Raw genomic sequence first — 15016 nt, 5'->3', positions numbered from 1 at the left:
AGTAGGACATTTGTAAGAACAATTCTCTGTCTCCAGAAAATTATGAAAAGTTGAAGAGGCAATACCAGTATTCCTTTGACAAAATGTAGATCTGCTGAGAAATCAAAATCTTTTTTGAGACAAATACATTCTAAAGGAACTATTTGCATCAAGTTCATTTCCAGATTTGGTTTAGTGCCCTGGAGGGAAAAATATCTAATCAGAGAATGTCATGGTAGATGATTGTTTTAAGGTCACTATCAAATGCTGGTGATGAGCAGCTGTATAAATTTACAAAAAATATCCTGGATGTGTAAGAATTTACAGGGGCACTTTTATTCATTCTGCTTTGTGTAGTTTGTTAGAGTTCAACTTTGACGTCTCTGGCTTTTCTTGATGCTTTCACTCTAGCTGAAAAGCTTTCAGTGCAGCTTCATGCCATCTTCCAAAAATAAAGAAATAAGAACCTGCATTTATATCGTGCCTGTCATGACCACAGGATGTGCTTTACAATCAACGAAGTACTTTTGAAATTAATAAAAGCAAAATACTGCAGATGCCGGAAATCTGAAATAAAAAGAACAAATGCTGGAAATATTCAGCAAGTCTGGCAGCATCTGTGGAGAGAGAAACAGTGTTAACGTTTCAGGTCAGTGCCCCTTCATCAGAACTCTGAAGTATTCTTGAAGTGTAGTCACTGTTGTAATGTGGAAAACGTGGCAGTCAATTTGCACACAACAAGGTTACTCAAACATCAATGAAAAAAATGATCAGATCATCTGCTTTAGGTGATAGTTAAGAAGCAAATATTGAGCAAGATACTGGGGAAAATGCTGCTGCTGTCCTTTGAATGCTGTGGGTTCTTTTATGTCCACCTGAGAGGCAGACTTCCTTAGTACTGCACTGAAGTGTCAGCCTAGATTATGTACTCAAGCCTGGAGTGTGGGGCTTAAGTCACAACTTTCTGACCCAGAGGTGAGACTTCTACCACTAAATCAAGGCTAACGGGAAGTGATGTGCTTCTTTAAAACAAAAACAAAGTATGATTATGATGTTTGCTGTAAATCTATTTTTCTAGCATACAACACTTATAGATATTTTTATCATTTGTAGCACAAAAAATATTACTGTATCAGGAAGAGGTCTAGAATAGGATTTTAGAAAAGAGTACAAATTAGTACGGTAAAAAAAACTTGGAATTCGATTTTAGTTTAATTAAAATGGTACTTCAGTTTACAGTTACAATATTTTTTTTGTTTAAAGGTGATTGCTTATGGTTTATCATCTTACCCATGTAACAATAATTGCAAAATGTAATTCATTAATGTAAAGAGCTTTGAGACTTTTGAGAGATGAGCTAAGGTGCTCCATAAATATTCCTTTCCATATAATCACTGGGGATCATCAACCTCTATTTTTTGTCCATGTGTTGTATACCTCCTGGAGCTTAGAGGAGATGGGTGACCTAATGCAAAGGGTCTACCAGTGTCATCTGGAGCTAGTTGCTAGGAAACATGCAAAAGTGTTCTTGTGGCAACTTCCTAATTTTGTCTCTGTTAAAAAATATATATATTTTGGGTGAGGAGTAAATTAGGTCTGTAATGCTGCTTGTTGGTACTTCAGCATTCTGGGCTGCAATTTTTGCCCAACACAGATCTGACAGTGGGTTCTTTTGGATAAAAGGGAATAACTTATTCAATGAGAATATAATTCTCTGACATCAACACATTCTCATATTTTCAAGAGCACCTACAGTGAAAAATGTAATTTTAGTTACAGGATTCCATTCTATAATTTTATATCCATTTTTATTTGGAATAAATATAGAGTTATCAAGATTATAATGTATAGTTTATTCCACTGTCCAACGACATGCTGTCTGTTTCTGAGGTGTTGCTCTCAGCATCTGATGGAACACAACTTTTTAACCATCAATACGAAAATTTTGTTCAATGCAAGTATTTTAAACTGTACAATGTAAAGAAAAGTGATGAACAGCAATGTTATGCATACAACTTTTTCTTAATACTTTTTGAGCTGTTTATCTGCAGATCTACATTGAGGCATAAAACATATTTCCAACTTTTTCACCCAGTTTCAGTATCAAATGCTCTGATGCTAGGAGTTCCACATATGCAATTTTATTTACAGTAGCATAAACTCAGCACAAAGTTTATCAAATCTAGAATTGTCATGACTGTGTTGACTTGAAGGCCTACATGCTCTAGTACCCTGGCAGTGTAGTAGTGTTATGTTGGTGCTGGTGCAACAATTGGAGACGACTGATCAGTCCATTCCATATCATTATGGCTCTGTGTTGTATTCTACACAGGAGCCACCATTTATATCTAATTGCTAGAGTGAGTTTCATAATGTGGTAAATAAAGAATAATGTATAGCCAGGTTATACTGGTCACATCCACTGGATAAATCTGCCTTCCTCCAAAATTTGGGATACCACATGAGCATTAGATTAGATTAGAGATACAGCACTGAAACAGGCCCTTCGGCCCACCGAGTCTGTGCCGAACATCAACCACCCATTTATACTAATCCTACACTAATCCCATATTCCTACCAAACATCCCCACCTGTCCCTATATTTCCCTACCACCTACCTACACTAGTGACAATTTATAATGGCCAATTTACCTATCAACCTGCAAGTCTTTTGGCTTGTGGGAGGAAACCGGAGTACCCGGAGAAAACCCACGCAGACACAGGGAGAACTTGCAAACTCCACACAGGCAGTACCCGGAATCGAACCCGGGTCCCTGGAGCTGTGAGGCTGCGGTGCTAACCACTGCGCCACTGTGCCGCATATGCAGGATATAATATGTATGCACCTGTGCCCATTATTAAAATTTGAGTTTTTACACTCGATATTTTTCCTGGGTGTATTCTTGCTTCCTACTATCTGGAGTGTGACATGTTCAGTATCTGTACAAATATAATGAACATATAATGGGTCAAACAGCAAGGTTTTGCTACTATATTCCATCCGACTGAATAAGCCACATGCCCCAAAGTGATTTCCTTGACTTAAGGAAGATAAAGAATAAATACTATACCAGATTGTAGCTTGAGCTATAAGCTGCTAGTCAGTTTTATTGAATAATAAACAGATAAATGTAAAAACAAAATACTGCGAATGCTGGAAATCTGAAATAAAACAAGAAATGCTGGAACCGCTCAGCAGGTCTGGCAGCATCTGTGGGAAGAGAAGCAGAGTTAACGTTTCGGGTCAGTGACCCTTCTTCGGAACTGACAAATATTAAAAATGTCACAGGTTATAAGCAAGTGAGGTGGGGGTGGGGCAAGAGATAACAAAGGAGAAGGTGTAGATTGGACAAGGCCACATAGCTAACCAAAAAGTCATGGAGCAAAGGCAAACAATGTGTTAATGGTGTGTTGAAAGACAAAGCATTAGTACAGAAAAGGTATAACAGACTGAATATTGAACAGCAGCAAGTGCAAACATGAAAAAAACAGTGGGTAAGCAAACTGAACAAACTAAGATGAAATGAAATAAATGCAAAAAAAGGTTGTAAAAAAGAAAAAAGAAAAAAAACTAAAAATGAAAGTAAAATGGGGGGCTGTCATGCTCTGAAATTATTGAACTCAATGTTCAGTCCGGCAGGCTGTAGGGTGCCTAATCGGTAGATGAGATGCTGTTCCTCGAGCTTGCGTTGATGTTCACTGGAACACTGCAGCAATCCCAGGACAGAGATGTGTGCATGTGAGCATTTACAGATAAATGTATCGTGTTAAATGAATAAATAGATTTACTTAGCTAGGGGGCACCCAGATTTGAACCGGGGACCTCTTGATCTGCAGTCAAATGCTCTGCCACTGAGCTATACCCCCTTCAAAGGGCGGCACAGTGGTTAGCACTGCAGCCTCACAGCTCCAGGGACCTAGGTTCAATTCTGGGTACTGCCTGTGCGGAGTTTGCAAGTTCTCCCTGTGACCATGTGGGTTTTCGCTGGGTGCTCCGGTTTCCTCCCACAGCCAAAGACTTGCAGGTGATAGGTAAATTGGCCATTGTAAATTGCCCCTAGTGTAGGTAGGTGGTAGGGAATATGGGATTACAGTAGGGTTAGTATAAATGGGTGGCTGTTGGTCGGCACAGACTTGGTGGGCCAAAGGGCCTGTTTCAGTGCTGTATCTCTAAATAAAGATTTACAGTAATTACAGACTATTTCCTTGGAATATTTAAAAACATCAAATGTGCTTTTCCTACACTAACAGCACAAAATTCAACCTTTAAACATGGTCCCAAATGAGTTTTATGTAGTGGTTCACTGCTACAGGGCACTTGGCCTGACCTCTTACTCATTCTTGTTCAGAATGACTGTTTGATTTGGTAGATGTCAGATCCATCACTCAGAATCCCTAGGAGATAAAGTGGAACAAAGGAGATTAAAAAATGTGTTCTCAAACTGCATGAGAGTTGCAAAATAGATATATACTTTAAAAATACCACAGCATGTTTGTTATCGAATTGAATGGTTTGACCCCCTTCCTGTGTCACAGATTAATCTGTCCCAAAATATTTGCATGATCTGTGAAACTTGGCTGCATCTAAAAAACAAAATCAGCAAAGTATATTGGGCCCTATTAAAAAGGAAGAAGAACTGACAAGTTAGAATTCTTAAATAAGAACAAAAAATGCTGGAAAACACCATCAACACCTTTTAAAGAGAAAATACAGGTGAATGTTTTAGGTGTAGGCTCTTAAAAAGAATTACCTGCTAAAAACATGTATAATCACAAAACTCAGCTAGTCTGTTGTGCATTGTCAGTGCATTTAATGCATTGTCAGTGGTGAGGTATCAGCAAATGCTGTTTTCATAAAGCAAAGGTGGAGTGGTGCAACTCAGACAGCAATTTCCGGATTTACACATTTAACTGTGCATCTGGCTCTTGCCTGAAGTTGCTGTACCATTTACCGATAAGTAACAGTGGGCACCACACTGTTATTTTGACAGCACAATCTGGCCTCATAGCTCTACCTTGTGTTAAATGTATTATTAGCAAGACTTAACCAATTTCTCAACCTGATTTTAACCCAGTGTGTACTGTGACCAGGAAGTCAGAATTAATGAGATATATCATCAAGGACACAAATGCTTCACTTTTGTTATAACTGACAATAGTATGCTGACCTTAACAGGAAACTGTTGCATCTGGTTTTATTCAGCTCATATAACCTGGCAATGCAACAATATTTAATGTGCCTCACTCATGTTCTTAGGTTAGCCATAACACATGCGAAGTGAATCTGCCTGTGCACTGCGCCAACAATGTGCCTTGACTCAACTAAGAATAGCACCCTTACTATAGAATATAATTGTATAAGCTTCAGTACTGAGAGGTTAAGTTGTCACATTAAAGTAGCTTGCCGTCTGGAAACAAGATGGCCAATTCATGAGTTATTTTTGCCACTCTAGCATCGCATAGTGTATATATTGATACAGTTATATAGCAAATACTTAAGAGCTTTTATTTGTTTTATTTGTGATAAGTTGTGGCTATATTTAACAAATGATGTACTGAAGAGGGAATATTATGGTAGCATTCTGTTGGCCACAATAGCCAAGTTATTTAACATGCAGAGGCAACTATGCATGCACTTTAAAATGTTCTTGGGAAATATATCTATTTTATGTTTTAAGTGCAAATGTGTGAGGGAAAGGTACAAATTTTTCAAATGTTCTGTACCTGCATCATTTGCAGCTTTTTTTCTCTTGATTAGTTTTAGGCCCAAGAATGAATACAATCTGGTCAGAATGCAATTCACATAAAATTACCAGGGTGCTTTTTGTATTCGTTCAATAGCAGCTGAATGTGCAAAAAATACATTTTTATTGCAGAACTACTTTGAAAAATTTGGTATTTAGGCTGATCGCTTCAAACTTCAGAACTGTTTTTTTTGTTCTCTTCAGTTACTGAGAAATCCCAGCTTTTATTGTAAATGTGTTGAATAATGTAGGTGTACTTTTTCTCTTTGAACTGAAATATATTGTATCAGTGCTGCTAGAATCTTGTAGTTTACTTGAATAATTCATTCAGATGTTACGAACAAAAGTGACCAGACTGCATGTGAGTTATCCTCATCATTTTGATGAATTGTTTGTTTCTGTAACTTACAATAAAACAAATGTGATATTCTGCAAATTTTTCTGTTTGCATTTCTTAATTACTGTTTACGTGATCATAAAATGAACATGGATGAGAAGGCTAGTTCTTCCCTCAGCTTAGCCATCCACAGAGACACTACAATTTCCCCATTTTTGGCTCCACTACTCACCAGAAAGCCCATTCCACGTGTTGATCACTGTGAAGAACTTCTTGACATCAGTCCTACATTTTCCTTTGGACCACTTGAACCCATGTCTACTTGTACTACTTTCACAGTTTAATTTGAAATAATTTTTTGGACCTACCTTTTCCATACTATTTATTCCTTCCAGTTGTCTCCTTTCAAGGATGAAAAGCTGAAATGTCTCCAGATTTTCCTTATACTTCAGTCATCAGATGCTAGGTATGGGATTTGTGATTCTTTTCTGAAATAATCCTGGATTTCAACATCTCCCTTGTGGTTCAATAACGAGAACTAGACAGAGTACTCTAGGTATGGGCTGACTTGAACACTGTGGAGTTTGAGGATTACTCCTCTGACTTGTGCTCAAGCATTTTTACTTTGATTGCTGCTCTGCAGTGGTTGGACATGTTCAGCACCAAGTCTACTGAGATCCTACATGCCTTTCAACTATATCCTTGGTTATTTCAGCAGTATTCCTATTTGCCATTTTTTTAATACCTATGTGCACTATTTTGCACATGTCCACATTAAATTTAATTTGCTACTGTTCTTCCTATTTGCATATTTTATCCAACTTATTTTTAGTTCCTAAGCAGCCTTTTCCCCAGATTCAATAGCCTTTCCGGGGTTGGCATGATCTGCAAATTTGCTTTGAGTTTCTGAATCCAAATCATCAATATAAATTAGAAACAATAGGATTCCCAATATTGCTCCTTGGGGATCTCCACTAAGTACTATGATATAGTTCTGCAGCCAATTTCTTAACTATTCTCAAGATTTACTCTGATTCTCTCATATTTTGAGCTCAACCAGTACTTTTTTTATGCTGAACTTTGTCAAATGCCTTTTGGAACTCTAGGTACACGGAACCAGAGGGCTTTGAGCTTTGTTAATCCCATTCACCTGACTCAGAACCTGGCAGGTTGAAAAGCTGTCAATTCCATTCAAATTGGTCTATTTGTCTGGAAAGATCATAGAATTAAATATAATCTATAGCACAAAATCTTCTCTGCCTCCTAGTAGTTTGACCTTGCGCTGTCCTTTCTTATTTTAGAGAACTTTTACACAGTAGTTGGAATCCTGGAAGAGAGAAATTCAAACAGGCACCTGCAATTTCCATGCACTGAACATTCCTTTTTACCTTAACTGGTGCTGTTCATGATGGAAGCATGTCTTTTATCATGGGCACGTGACTTGTTCACATCATTTACATTTTATCCGACTCTGCGTGTGTAGTAGTTTTGTCAGAATCTTGCTAAGACAACACATTCCAGTGGTGCAGAATCTTCTCAGTGGTGCTAATATGGGTAGACAAGTATGGAAGAATCAGCTTTTTACAGCACCGTGATCCTGCATTTATGTGGAGCTGGTTCTGTGCCTCTGCTTGCTTGTATCATGACATGCCAGTGATATTTATATCAGAGTGCTGAAGGACAAGGGAAATACTGTCTGTATCATACTGAAGATAGAAATGCCTTTACAGGGATACCACTCTGCAAAATGACCTTTCAAATGACATAGAGCTGGATTTTCCCATGAGCTTCAGGACCCCAACGTCAGAAGTAAATGGGGTTCCTGAGCCCACACTTGCAGGCAGTGCACCCAATAGCACAAGATTCCCAGAGGAGGCCTCATAATTGTCCGCCTCCTCATTTGCTGTCCTATTAAGGATGGCGGGCAGGCTCCCAATGCTGCTGGCCCAATCAGAGGGGCCAGCACTCTGGAGCCTCAGCAGTCCCATCGAGAGAGGTGGGAGCTGCTGAGGCAGGTCAAGGACCACAAGGGTGCCTCAGTACCTTGGAGGTGTATATTGAAAGTTAAAATTATTAGGGGTGAAGTAGTTAGGCCCAAGAAGCAGAGGGGAAAGCAGTCCTGGTGCATCGCTCGGGCCAGGAATGCAGCCTTTCCTGCCGGCAACCCCCCCTTTGGGACATGGAGCCTCCAGCTCTGATGGCCCCCACAGCCTGTCACAGGGAGGCTGCCTCCATGGAGATGGAGGCCTCGACAAGCAGTTTGGGGGGTTGGAGGTGGGGCTGTCCACCAGCAGCAAAATTGAACCTCATTGGATCTGTAATCGGCTTAATTGGTTGCCTGTCTCCATGGTGCATGAAGCTGATCCGGGTTCCCGCATGCCCATGGGAAAATTCCCACCGGCAGGAATGTGCGGGCAGCCATCCCAACACAGCTCACCCCTATTTTCCCGGCCCCCCTTGCCTCCAAGCCTGCCATCACAAGGCCAGGGAAATTCAGCCCATGTTTTCTATTGGTCATATAATTTTTTAAAAGCCTTCGTTGAGAAATATTGCATCAATGCCGGCTGTAACCTGAACTCATTTTTTTTCTCTCAACCACTTGCTGAAACAATATATGAAATCGCCGAGGCATTGGTGAAGTAGCCGTGGAAATGATTTCCGAATGACCATAATTTGCATAATGTAGTTGGATATTTCTTAGTTATATAGATATGTAATTCACTGTACTGATCTAATGCTAATTTTATCATTACACCTAATGGCAAATTTTACCTACATATACATAAATCATGGAATTGTGCGACATATTTATGGAAATTTACATGTAGATGTCCAAAAAATGCAGCTTTGGCATATCCTCGAGTCCATTTGAAAACAAAATACTGTTTATTATTTTTGAAATAATGCAATACATTTGAACAAGATGTTCTCTGTTCTGGAAGAATTGTAACCTCTAATTTAAAAAATCTAATCCAATGTATTGGAGGAGTTAAACTACTAGCTCCCAATATCTTTTTTTATGTACATATTTTATGGACATACGGGGTATGGTAGCATTGTGGCTATGTTACTGGACTTGTAATCCAGAGGACTGGATCAATCATCCAATGACATGACTTCAAATCCCACCGCAGCAGTTAGGGAATTAAAATCCAGTTAATTAAATATGGAATTAAAAAGCTAGTATCAGTAATGGCGATTGTGAAACTGCCAGTTGTCATTAAACATCCATTTGTCTCACTGATGGAAAGGAAAACTGTTGCTCTTAACTCGTCTGACCTATATGTGACTCCAGACTCCACAGCAATGTGGTTGACTCTTAACTGCACTCTGAAATTCACTTGTATTAAGACTGCTATGATGGACTGCAGCGGTTTAAGAAGGTGGCTCACCACTACTTTCTCGAGGACTACTAAATGCTGGCCTAGCCAGCAATGCCCACATCCCATGAATGAATACATTTATATAAACTGTATATAAGTGAATTTGGCCTAACCATCAGCCTCAAGAAAACGAACATCATGGGGCAGGATGTCAGAAATGCTCCATCCATCAATATTGGCGACCACGCTCTGGAAGTGGTTCAAGAGTTCACCTACCTAGGCTCAACTATCACCAGTAACCTGTCTCTAGATGCAGAAATCAACAAGCGCATGGGTAAGGCTTCCACTGCTATGTCCAGACTGGCCAAGAGAGTGTGGGAAAATGGCGCACTGACACGGAACACAAAAGTCCGAGTGCATCAGGCCTGTGTCCTCAGTACCTTGCTCTACGGCAGCGAGGCCTGGACAACGTATGCCAGCCAAGAGCGACGTCTCAATTCATTCCATCTTCGCTGCCTTCGGAGAATACTTGGCATCAGGTGGCAGGACTATATCTCCAACACAGAAGTCCTTGAAGCGGCCAACACCCCCAGCTTATACACACTACTGAGTCAGCGGCGCTTGAGATGGCTTGGCCATGTGAGCCGCATGGAAGATGGCAGGATCCCCAAAGACACATTGTACAGCGAGCTCGCCACTGGTATCAGACCCACCGGCCGTCCATGTCTCCGTTATAAAGACGTCTGCAAACGTGACATGAAATCGTGTGACATTGATCACAAGTCGTGGGAGTCAGTTGCCAGCATTCGCCAGAGCTGGCGGGCAGCCATAAAGACAGGGCTAAATTGTGGCGAGTCGAAGAGACTTAGTAGTTGGCAGGAAAAAAGACAGAGGCGCAAGGGGAGAGCCAACTGTGCAACAGCCCCAACAAACAAATTTCTCTGCAGCACCTGTGGAAGAGCCTGTCACTCCAGAATTGGCCTTTATAGCCACTCCAGGCGCTGCTTCACAAACCACTGACCACCTCCAGGCGCGTATCCATTGTCTCTCGAGATAAGGAGGCCCAAAGAAGAAGAAAGAAGAAGAAGAAAGATATAAGTGGTATAAAAACAAAATAGTTTTGAATGTGATCCCATTCAAAATTTTTAATTGATTATATTTCCAATAGATTTTCTTTATTAACCCTGGTCTAAGTTCTTTTCACCCAAGGTGGCTCATTTGGTTATGAAAACTGATGTAGTAATCCTTTAGGTAAAATATTTTGGTTTTGTTAAACTTGTATTTTTTAAGCATTTAATATTTATTGGGAGGCAAGTTACTTAATGCTGGGGAGCTCCATGCAGTTGAAAAGAATATATAATTTGTATCTCATTCTGAAGTTAACATTTTCTATCAGCCGCCTTGGTGAGTTAACCTAGGAACAGCAAGTGGTGGTGATGTGAAAACAAATCAATTTGTGCCGAGAAGTACATTAATAATCAGTTAGGATTCACCATCTGGAAACTATGAGTTACAATACTGTTAACTGGGAGCTCTATTTGCATTTGAAAATAATGCCATTGAGTTTTGTTGTAGGCCAACGGAGAACAAATTTCTCTCAATCAGCATGAAAAGACCATAAAAATATCTTCTTTTTCCTAAGTGGGGATGCTCATTTGTATTTGCCATTTAGCAATGCCATCTTCCATTCTTTGTCAAAGGATCAGGTTGTTTTAAGTAACAGCTTACAGCATTGTTAAGTATGTGAAGGATAACAAAAGAAATTGTGGCGTGCAGGGGATATCTGGGAAAATTCCAAAATTGGGAAGCCAGAGAGGGCATAATTCATGTCAAGAAATTTTGGAAGGAATATGTCAATGTTATCTAGAAAGCCATGAAGGCTGATGCTGACTGACCCAGATGTGCTGTGCTGTTCTCCCTTGAGCTATGTCTAGTAGCTGTCACTGAATATTTGACCAGTTTTTTTACTTTTCTGGAACTATCATTGCCATTTTAAAATAGTGATTGCTAAATTTTATTTTGCTCTTTAGTTATGAGCTTTTAAAAAGGATGACTCCCCATCAGTCTGTTTAACTAACCAACTAAATGACAAGTGTTGGCAGGTACCAGATGCATTTTTCCAAGCATATGCCAGCTCCACATCAGTCAAGTGTATCTCCTTCATTAATATCACCTTTGCTGAGGTCTACAGAGAATTCTCTGAACAATGATTAATCCTCCTCGTGGGAAAATGCTGTTGGTAAAATGGGTAAATTGCATTAAACAATCTTTTCTACGTAGTAACACTGGTTTTATTGAAGTTTTGTTGTACCTTTTTCCATGGCTCTAATATGCTTCCTATAAAGGGGTGCCCAGAATTGTGTGCAAACTCTCACCCAACCCATGTTTTGTATAAGTTCAACAACATTCCCTTGCTTTTATATTCAATGATTTGATTTATTAAACACAGCATCCCAGTTGCCTTTTTAATGGCCTTTTCTATCTTTTTAAAGATCCACCACTTGTCCTACCATCGCATTGCTGATGGATTGTTGGAGGAACTGAGCCACAAGTGCCAACATTTCTGAAGTAAATAAAAACTCACTGCAAAGGACTACAGGGCATGGGAGGTACTAGGCTGAAGGCTTGATTTTTGACAGCATTTTGGCAGCAGAGGAATATGAGGAGGGCAAGGAAGCAAAGCTGGAAATTTTGAAACCCAATTTTCAGCTGCATGTTGGTGGCAGGGGACCTGGGAGTTGGCAGGAGAATGGAGCAGCCAACTTGAGTTTTATTGGTATTTTAGCATCAGGTGCAGAAAGCCAGATTTGCAGGAAATTTGACAGATGGGGGATTCACACCATTTTTATTTTTAAAAAATGGTAGAAGAAAATGTATCACTGAAAGATCATGAAATCCTGGATTGGATTCAAATTGCAATGGTGGCTGAACCCAGCCAAATCTGCTACCGTGCTACTGAGAGACTGGAGGCCTCAAAGTAAGCCATGGCAGACAACTGTTTGCATACTAATGATTTAAATGTTTACATAGACAATTTCCATTATAAATATTGAATTTATATGTTACGGGTTCATGGATAGGATATGTGTGCCATACTCAATTTTTAAAAATAGATTCATACTGTTAGGCTGTATTTACTTCTGTTGTTCTTTATGCTTTCCTGTCATGCAGAGTGCTGCCTTATAATAGCTTGACGGAACCTCTTCCTCCTCATTTCAGACTTGCTCAATCCTGCACACTGCCAAATGAACTACTCTGGATAGACCGCTCTAATGTAAATAAGTTCCATGTTAACATTAGGGGCATGTTACAGACTTCTAGATCAGTATAAGGAGGACAAATTACTCTCAAGAGATTGGAAGGGTGGGTGTGAAGAGGAAAGTTATTTAAATGGGAGACTTAATGATTCAAATATTAACTGGGAAAAGCCAACTGTTTTAGAATCAGTGTTTGTAAATATAATAACCCAGTGTGTCAAAGAAGCAAAAGAGCTCTGGTATTTGTACATGAAGCAGATAATGTACATGTAATCATAGCAGCCCTGGTGTACAGGAACCATGGCAGCTTAATATCACCTTGGAGTCAAATGCGTAAGAGCATGAGCCAAGTGTAAATAACTTCAAAAGGGCTAAAATCAATGAAGTGCGAGAATAACTAAAGCAATTAGTTTGTCAGAGGTTGTTGAAAAACACTTCAGTGAGGACAAATGGAGCACCCTTAAAGGTATGCTGCTGAGAATGTAGCTTAAATACATACCAAAAATCAAACAGGTCAGCCCAAATGAATGTGCCTCTCCATTTAAAGTTGGGCAAAATAGTTATATGGAAAGATCAATGATAAATAAAATTTAATGTGGTTAAGTGCAAAATACTGCACGTAAGAGAAAAATGAAAAACAATTGTACTCCATGTTGGAATAGCTAAGAATCAAGTCAAAAGAGATCTGAGTCTTATTAGCTTCAGTACTCATTATGTCCAAAACATAACCAAAACAGTTGAATAAGAGTCAAAGACGGTTGCTATCAAACTGAGCAATCTTCTAATAGTATACACGATCGGTGTAAAGGTAAAGCAAATTGTGGGAGTAAGGGACACAGGTTTTTATTCATAAAAGGAAAGTTTAAGACTGATATTAGGAAATTCTTCTTCACAAAAATAATAAGCTATGCATATATTGTAACACAGTCCTGGAAAAATAAGTGCAGAGTGAAAACCCTAAAATCATTTAAGAAACAACTGAATATTACAATGGTAGTGAATTTGTGATGGATGAATTAAGACCGGTGAAATGGCCTTGTCCAACCTTAATTATCTTGTAATCCCGTGATTGATAGTCTTTGTAGCGCTAAAGGCCATATATGCTGGAATGATTCTCAGAAGAATAACATTGAATATTTTCACTAACAAAAACATATGTCACTGAAAAACATTATGAAGGTGGTAAGATTAGCACAACATAATTGTGGACTCATGACAGCACAGAAATATAAACATTTACAACTTTCATAGATCAAGCAAGTGGTCTACAAAGCCATTGTATTTTTAATGTCATATTTATTCCAAAAGGAAAGTGTTATTAATAGCTTGACAAATTCAAACCTATATTTTGGTCTGAATTTTATGAGTGCGCCGCAAATCGCGGTGGTGCGCTTTGAAGTTGGCGATCACCTTAGCAGTCTCAGGAATGCTCCTCTTATACAAAATACCTGATGATCAAGGTCCATTGTGAATGTGTCAGGGAATGGTCCTTTGTCCTTCCAAGCACAGTCTTTTTTCAGCCAAGACTGATCTGTTTACCAAGTCCTTTTTTCACTCCAGTAACAGTTTAAAATCAATGTTCATGACAAAATTAATGTGCCTCATTCTTAGCAGGTGGGGGCCTAGCATGCCAGTACCCTAAACAGTGAACATTAAAGATGACAATGAGAAAAACTGCTAAAGAGAGACAGCATAAGGGCTAAAAAAGGAAAACGGAAACAGTGGAAGGCACACGGAAAGACAAACTAAAAACAAAGAATCAGATAGCAAGAAGTAAGCAGAGACATAGCTATGAAATGAGGCATACAGTTACGTTTTATTTTTGTCTGTGAACAACACATGGTAGCTTAACGAGTATACTACTAGCGCACCGACTGTCACGATCAAGAAAGCAATGCTCCAACTGGAAGCAGGAGACAAGAAGCAATGGATTATCTTCTCATCTATCTTATTGTTCTGTCTTCAGGACACTATAACCCACCCAACATAAAAATTAGACATCAGCTATTCTGAAACTCCAAGGGCCAGTAACTCGACTTTTTTTGTTTGCTCTTTTCTTTTCCTGAAAGTGTTGACTCTTTTCTGAGATGGTGTTTCATGAGTGCTGGTTGCTGCCTGGTAATTGGTTTCTTCATGCATATGTCTGGACATTGAATGGTCACAAGCAATTGAATTGCAGGGAATTTAAATGGTTAATCAAAGACAACTGAGAAAAAACAGAGGATGTGTTGCCCAATCTCATTATGATCCTGAAGAAGTGTGTTCACGCTAAAGTTGTAAGCCATTGAACCCTTGGGTACTGAGATAAATAAACAATTAAGACAGATGCTTCTCATATCTTCTAATGAATACACAGGATATACATTATTTTCTAAG

General features: G+C 39.2%; 1 non-coding gene across 1 annotated transcript; it reads right to left on the bottom strand.

The window, feature by feature from the left end:
* Positions 1-3774: 3774 nt before the first annotated feature.
* Positions 3775-3846, bottom strand: trnac-gca (transfer RNA cysteine (anticodon GCA)). The gene has a single exon. It is a non-coding gene; the product is annotated as a tRNA-Cys (tRNA).
* Between the last annotated feature and the right edge of the window lie 11170 nt (positions 3847-15016).

Source organism: Heterodontus francisci, chromosome 3 (genome assembly GCF_036365525.1).
Source record: "Heterodontus francisci isolate sHetFra1 chromosome 3, sHetFra1.hap1, whole genome shotgun sequence".
NCBI lineage: Eukaryota > Metazoa > Chordata > Chondrichthyes > Heterodontiformes > Heterodontidae > Heterodontus > Heterodontus francisci.
Note: the sequence above shows the minus strand (reverse complement) of the source record. Positions and strands in the feature narration are given on the sequence as shown.